This window comes from Pinus tabuliformis, chromosome 3_1 (genome assembly GCF_031772625.1).
Source record: "Pinus tabuliformis cultivar Carrire ecotype Pingquan chromosome 3_1, CPIR1, whole genome shotgun sequence".
In the NCBI taxonomy this organism is placed as follows: Eukaryota; Viridiplantae; Streptophyta; class Pinopsida; order Pinales; family Pinaceae; genus Pinus; species Pinus tabuliformis.
Genome location: NC_142301.1, coordinates 951,070,570 through 951,079,095, shown reverse-complemented (window position 1 = coordinate 951,079,095; position 8,526 = coordinate 951,070,570).

The following is an 8,526-nucleotide window of genomic DNA, read 5'->3' as shown; positions in this document are numbered from 1 at the left end:
GATGGATGTTCGACGATGATACTGAGTCTAAGCTATTTTCTCGACTCGTAAAACTCATATGAAAATATTTCTGAGTATTTTTCCCTTTTGACTCGTAAAAGAGAATAAAATGGGAGGTATTCTTTCAAGCTCTTTTCTGACCCTTTAAAAACGAAAATATAGCTGAGCCGTTGTCGTTTCGAACTCATTAACGGATGTGAAACATCATGCGCCCAGTATACATTTACCCTTTTTCGGGCTAGGATGCACTATTTACGAAAAAGGCACTCCATGACTGAAATGGGCAAGCGATTCTCTCGAGTATTGTTTCCTACCCTTTCAGGATTGTTGAACCTCAGAATTACCCTCTCCTTGACAACTTTTTTCCCTTGTTTTTTCCATAAGAATATAGATCCCCATCAATGATAAATGATAGATTTTATCTTAAGGAGGGAATTAAATGATTGACATGTTATATTTTTATGTTTTTTTCTATTTGAATAAGTTTTTGCAAATTAGCTACAGAACGCAAGCCATTCTACAGCTTACTATGTATTCTATAGCTATTTCCATGGTTTGGCAGGTTCCAGGTGTCAAACAAAGAAACTGGCCACATGGGCATCTTTGGAATCGGCTCCACATGAATCCTATCCTACTCACTCAACCCAGATCGATAAGAAAGCTAGCTCAAGACCACAGTCAAAGGTGGAGTCAAACATAAGAAACCCGGATGCAATAGGACTCTTTGTCTACCCTTTTGTGGTTAATTAACAAATCCAACAGTTCTGTTGCAGCATTAACTTGGATCAACCACTTGTGTTAATGGTTCTGTGCAATCATCTTGCTCGAATTCAAGTCACCTGTAGCTAATCAAACATTTACGTAGTCCTGTTGTGATACGTGTACACCACCTGTAGCTAATTTTCCTCAAAGACACTTATGGATATTTTTTTTAAATACTGGTTGTACAGAACCGAAAGGGGTTGGACATTTTTGATGTATTAAGTTTAGGCTTTTAGCTCTGTAGTTTTGGACTTTGTTCCTGTTTATAATATGAAGCCGTGTGTTGACCAATGATCATTTTAAAGAAAATTTTCAACTAGTTAGCAGCTCAACCCAGTCAGTTGCAGAGGGCCCCTGCATTGAAGGAGGTGTTATTTTCATTTGTTTTCTGTTCAGTTTTAATTTCACCATTTTCTTTTAGCAGTGTTTCTAACTTAGGTTGATTTCTTGTAGTTTGATTTCTTTTAGTTTTGATCGATAGAATAATGTTAGAATTCAATTGTGTAGTCTTGTTTCTCCAATCCATTTCATAAAGGAAACGACTTTGTTTCTAAACGGAGTAAGGTTGAAAGTAATGAGAATGCATTGTTGACTAGTTTACTCACTGTTTTTGTTATTTATTTTCTAGTTCAGATTGTCAATGCACTTTGTTAATGAATGTCTTTGATCACCATTTCAAGCTAATACCCATCCTAAACTAAATGGTTAAACATTCACTTTACACAATGGTTGAAACCAATGAGTTACTTTCTACATGTTTTATTTTGTTCTCTAGATCATAAAGTACAGAAAGTTTCTTATATTCCATCTCAAGAAGGTTATCTTTCAAAATTGAAGGTTAGAGTAACTAGAAGTACTTCAGTTAATTTCATTTTCTGTATTTATTTCAACATGACTTACAACTTCGCCTTTTAATTTTAAGAATTAGATTCATGACTTAGGATTAATGACAAGATAGGATAGATGCTCTGTTTTACCTTCTTTTAACTTAGATTTTGACTAGTCTTAAGCTCTTGGTTCACCTTTAAGAAGTTTAGATTCATTTTCTCACAGTTCAGTGTGTACATCATTAGGAATCAAAGAACATAAACCCCCAAAACAATATAAAATACAAAACAACAAAGTAGGAACGGTTAACTAAGCACATATAGTGCACTACACTTCATCAGCTTACAAACCTTGGTTGATAATTCATGCAAGAAATTTAGGACACTAAATTGACTAAAAATTTTGGCATCGTTTCCAGGGAAGTGTAATTAGGTAACCTTATCTCTTACATTAAAAAAAAGGATATGCATAGAGAAAGAGACTCTAGGGGTAGATTTATAGCTAGAGGCAGGAGTTCAATTCCTACAACACCACCTATTCCACCACGAATAAGAAGAGATACACCTCCATCTCAAGGTCATACTCCTAGCCATAGAACTCCTTAAGTTCTAAGGTCAGAAATTCAATCAGGAGAATCTCCTACTTCATCTACTGAGGCAACCCTAGAGGAGAAAAATCTTGGGTCTCCAACAGAAGAAGTAGCCTTTTTCACCTCCACAAGGGAGCATATTTTAGTTGAAGAATTAAGAATACCTAGTGAGGAAGAAGAAGTAGAACCTTTCTCCCACATACCATTAATAAAGGAACCAGAGGAAGAGAAAGTAACCTTGCAGGTTGAACCTTATACTGACTCTGAAGAAACTATAATGGTAGAAGAAGGAGAGGATGGAGAATTCACACTATTTGGAGGAGGGGGTAGAGGAATAGGTAGAGGAAATAATGGAGGAGGCAGAGGAAATAGGGAAATAGATAATTATTTTGGATTCCCTATAGTTGATGAAGAAAAAAATGCCACAATGAAAAATATCTCACCTTCTATTCTCCCAAATTTCCATGGGTTAAAAAGTGAGGATCCTAAAACATTTTTATTTGAGTTTGAAGTCTTGTGTAGAACCTATGGTTACTTAGAAGACTTTCAAAAAATTAAGTTGTTTCCTTCAACATTGAAAGGAGCTGCTTTGAAGTGGTTCATGGGGTTATTCACTCAGTCCATTAGAACATGGAATGACATGACGAAAGTGTTTTTGGATAGGTATTTGGATTATTGCATGCCTACCAATCACAATGATGAAGTGTTCAAAATGATGCAAAGAGAGGATGAAAATTTAGAGGATTTAATTGAGATATTCAAATATAACTTGAAAAGAGAAAAGATGGATAATTTAGATGAAGATAGCTTAAAAGATCTTCTATTAAAAGCCATTAGAGATGAATGGATAGATATCCTTAACATGATGGGGAAAGGAGATATCTCTCAACTCCCATTAAGTGACATACGAGAATTATGTGTTCATCTCTCAAGAGGGAAATCCAAAACTAGGAAAGGTCCAAGAGATCCTTCTCTTGTTAGAGTGAATAAGTCTGCAACTGGATCAACGAGTAGGGAAGAAATTGGGAATATGCTTGATGAATTCAAAACAGATATTCTAGGGAGCCTTAGTGAGAAAATAGACACCCTTAAGTTTCAAAACAAGTAGAAAATAGAGGCTGATTCTTTAGCTATTTTATGTCCCAAATGTAGAAAAAACATGCTTTAAGAGAATGCCCTTTTGATGCAAAAATCATAGAGACTTGGGTGATTTGTTCAGAAAACCATGAGACCAAGGGTTATCCTTCAATTCCAGGTCTTAAGGCTATTTTTCAAGAAGAAACAATTCCAAACTCAACAAAATCTCTTTGCTTTATCTCTAGAAGACCTTGGTAGGGGCCACAAACTTAGGGATTTAGCAATCAAATGTATATTCAGCCCCCACCAAATTGGAATTCTTGGCAACAACCTTGGCCTCAACCTCAATCTCAATTTCAATCTCAACCTTGGGTTCAAGGAATACAAAATCCTTATGGAATATTTTCTCAGTATTATCAATATCCTCCATCATATCAGAATTATCCTCCCCCACAAATTCCACAACAAAATTAGCAGCCACAACTTCAAAATCAGATCCCTCAACTTTCACTACCATTTCCGCAACAAATTCCACAACAAAATCAGTAGCCACAGCTTCAAAACCAAAATCATCAACTCTTACTACCATTTCAGCAGAGACCAAATTAGCTACCTTCCCAACCATTACCAAACCCCAACAATAAAAATCCTCAAAATACTTACATGGTGGAAGGACAACAATTTCCAACTTATATGATCAGTCCTCTAGATCTCAATGATGTTCAACCAAGATCTGGTAGGATATTAGAAAAAGAAAGGTCTTCTATAGTTATTCAGGAACAAGACAATTCTGAGGAATATTCTCTATAGCCCAATAAAAGTTTTGAATGAACAGCGTTCCAAAACCAAAATACTGAAAAATAAAAAGAGAAAGAACCAGTGAACTCCACTCCTGCACCTCCTTTTCCTGAAAGCTTACAAGTTGATAGAGGTGTAGAAAAGCAGATTATGTTGCCTAATTATGATTTTCTAGATGAATTGAAAAATGTCTGTATCAAAAGACCTTTGTTACAAGCCATTAAGGAAATTCCAGTACTAGCTAAAACAATAAAGGAGTTGAGCATAAAGAAACCAGGAAGAAAAGAAAAAGAAACAAAAAGAATTCACTTGGTAGAAAAAATAGAAGACATAATGATGGGAAAAATTTCCATAAAAAAATATGTAGATCCAGGAAGTCCAATTATGAAAAAACATATCAATGAAGTTGAAATTCCAAATACATTGATTGATTTAGGAGCAACAATAAACATCATGAGCAAACAAACCATGGAACAACTCAAGCTTCCTAATGTTCTTTACACACCTACATTACTGCAATTAGCAGATAGATCTGTAATCAAACTAGATGGTGTGTTAGAAGATATTTCAGTTTCCTTAGATTCTTGGGAATATCCTGTTGATTTTATGATTTTAACCCTCAAGAACAATATAGGAGGACATCCACTTATATTAGGAAGACCTTGGCTGCCCACAACTTATGCTTTCATTAGTTGTAGATCTAGTGACATGTATATTTATGATGGGAATTCAACAAAGAAATTCACTCTATATCCTCCAGCAAGAACAATCACAGAAATAAATGACAAATAATGGATTGATGATCAAAACGACATTCAACCACTCTTTACTATTTCATACATTAGTGAAGATAGTCAAATCTTGAATACAATGGAAAATTTTGAATCATCTCCGAAATATGAACATGATCAATTCCAAGAAAAATCCATTATTGAATATTTGTCATCTAGGAAGATGTCTCTTTATTATATGGAAGAATTTGGTAGCACTACAATTGAAATATTTCTAGGGAGAACATTGAACGTAAATGATAACTTGGAGAAATTACAACAGGAAAAGCTAATTAAAACATTAGAACAACATTCTGTTGCATATGCATGGGAATATACTGACATGAAAGGAATTAGTCCTAAGACTTGTATACATCACATCTACATTGAGGAAAATTGTAAACCTATTAGACAATCTCAAAGAAGGATGAATCCAAATCTTAGGGAAATTGTGAAAGAAGAGTTGCAAAAACTGCTAAATATAAACTTCATTTATCCAATTTCAGACATCCAATGGGTTTCCCCTTTAGTGATTTTGCTTAAAAAGAATGGTAAATGGAGGGTGTGCATTGATTATCGAGAATTGAATAAAGCTACCCTTAAAGATCATTTTCCTTTTCCCTTTATAGATCAAGTGTTAGATACATTAGCAGGTAACAAGTATTTCTCATTATTGGATGGTTTTAGTGGTTATAATTAGATTCAGGTCGCACCTGAAGATCAAGATAAAATCACATTTACTTGTCCATGGGGAACCTATGCCTACTGAGTACTTTGTTTTGGATTATGTAATGCACCTGCAACATTCCAAAGAGCAGTACTAGAAATTTTTTCTGATCTAATACATGATTGTGTAGAGGTATATATGGACGACTTTACAGTCTATGGGAATACATTTGAAGAATCTTTGGAAAATTTGGAAAAAGTTCTTAAAATATGTAAGGAAGCAAACCTTTCACTAAGCCATGAAAAATGTTTTATGATGTTTATAGAAGGGATTGTTTTAGGACATCACATTTCAGGAGATGGGATTAAAGTCAATAAATCTAAAGTTGGAGTCATCTCTAAATTATCAATTCCAAATTTCCAAAAGGATGTTAGAAGTTTTCTAGGATTTATAGGATACTATAAACAATTTATAGAAAATTTCACTAAAATAGCATCCCCACTCTTCAAATTATTCACCAAGGATTCTGAATTCAATTGGAATCCTGATTTTCAGTTAGCATTTGAGACTTTAAAAGCAAGAATTTTTGAAGAACCCATCTTCAGAGGTCCAAATTGGAAACTATCTTTTCACATTTCAACATATGCTTTATATACAACTTTGGGTGCTGTATTAAGACAAAAAGATTTAATTCCCTATGCCATCTACTATACAAGTAAGAATTTGATTCCCACCGAGTTAAATTATACTATAACTGAAAAGGAATTTTTAACTGTTGTTCATTCCATCAACAAGTTCAGACATTATATAACAGTCTATGAAACCTTTGTTCATACAGATCACTCTGTAATTAGATACTTAATGAATAAACTTATTACTAATGGCAGAGTTACAAGATGGCTATTACTCTTGCAAGAATTCAATATTATTGTGCTAGATAGACCTGGAAAACAAAACACAGTTGCTGATTTCTTGTCCAGAATTCAAAATATCAAAGATGACACTCCAGTTGAAGATAAGTTTCTTGATGAATATCTTTTTGCAGTGACTACTCAGACCCCTTGGTTTGCAGATATTGCCAATTACTTAGTCACAGGGAAATTTCCTTCACATTTGTTTCCTAGAGAGAAAAGAAAAATCATTCAAATAAGTGCAAGATACTCATGGATCATTAATGAATTGTATAAAACAGGTCCAGATCTCATTATCAGAAGATGTTTTAGGGAAGATGAAATGCCTGAGATTCTTAAGGCATGTCATGATGAACTGTGTGGTGGACACTTTGCTGACAAGAGGATAGCTTATAAAATCATTTCTTTAGGATATTATTGGCCATCCATCTTCAAAGATGCCAAAGAATATGTCAGGAGGTGTCACAGCTGTCGAAGGGTAGGAAAACCTGCTTCTTCAAGTGAAATGCCACTACAAATTCAAGTACTCATTGAACTTTTTGAAAAATGGGCCTTGGATTTTGTTGGACCAATTGATCCCCCACCTAAGCAAAATAAGTATATATTGGTATGCACTAATTATGTCACTAAATGGGTAGAGGCTAAAGCATTACCTTTTTCTAATGAAAAATCTGTAGCTAATTTTCTTTTTGAGGACATCTTCACTCGTTTTGGTGTTCCAAGAGAAATTGTGACAGATCAGGGATCTCAATTTACATCTAAAATGGTGAAGAGTCTTGTAGAAGATTACAAGATCAAACATAGGAAATCTACCCCCTATCATCCATAAGCAAATGGTCAAGTTGAATCTACAAATAAGGTGATTGAAGAAATTCTCATAAGACTGTGCATCTACATAGAAGAGATTGGGTAGAAAGGCTTCCTGAAGTCTTATGGGCTTATAGAACTACATGGAGGAACACAACGGGACATACACCATATGAACTTGTTTATGGGAAACAAGTCTTATTCCCTATAGAGTTTCAAATCAAAACCTTCAAGATGGCAGTCCAATTGGGACTGGATTTATCAGAGGCACAAAAACATAGATTTGAGCAACTCAATGAGTTTGATGAAATTAGGCAAGATGCAATTCAAAGAACTTGTATACTCCAATAGCAAAGGGATAAATGGCATGACAAATATATCAAGGAGAAGAAGTTTCAAGTAGGAGATTGGGCACTTTTGTTCGATTCAAAATTCAAAGATTTTCAAGGGAAGTTTCAGACTCATTGGCTTGGGCCATATGAGATTGAAGATTTCTTTAATAATGGAGAAATAAGGATAAGGACAATATATGGAAGCAAAATACCTCTTCTTGTGAATGGTCATCGGTTGAAGATATATCAGAAACCAATTTCAAGAGAGGAGTTCATTAAGATTTTCCAGAATAACTCTGAAATGAAGCTAGTAAAGAAGAATTCTTCTTCTCCACTAACTTAGTCTTTATTTTTCCTAAAAAAAAAAAAAAAAAAAAAAAAAAATTGTATGAGTTTGAAAACCAATCATTGATTGGCATACTTATACAAAAATATAGGCTGAAAATCAGAGATTTCTGACATCCTATATTTTCCATTTCCTTTCTGTAATAAGTAGTGACAAAAAGATACATTCATTTGTAGTTTAGAGTCTACAAATTCATATTCTCATTCCATCTCATTCTGTTTTCATTTTATTTTACAGTTCCATTTCATCTCACTGTCATATTCCATTTACATTTTATTTTTACAATTTTACTCCATTTCACCCTATTTCCCATTTTATTTTACATCTCATTTCATCTCACTATCATAACCCATTTCCATTTCATTTTTACATTCATATTCTATAGCCATACTTCACTTTTCCTTCTTTTCACATTCTGCAGCTAATTTGATTCTGCAGCTGCAAGTTACTTATTAGCTCTGGCACAATTGTACAACTCACAAATAAATCATGAATGCATGGAATAGAAGAATCAAGTTTTGGAGACAAACCATGCTAAAAGTACCTATGGATCAACACCAAAGGAGTTATCAAGAAAAAGGTTAAGTTCTAAAGGTAAAATGCAAAATTTATTTCAAACAGCAAGTTAAAAACATAAGT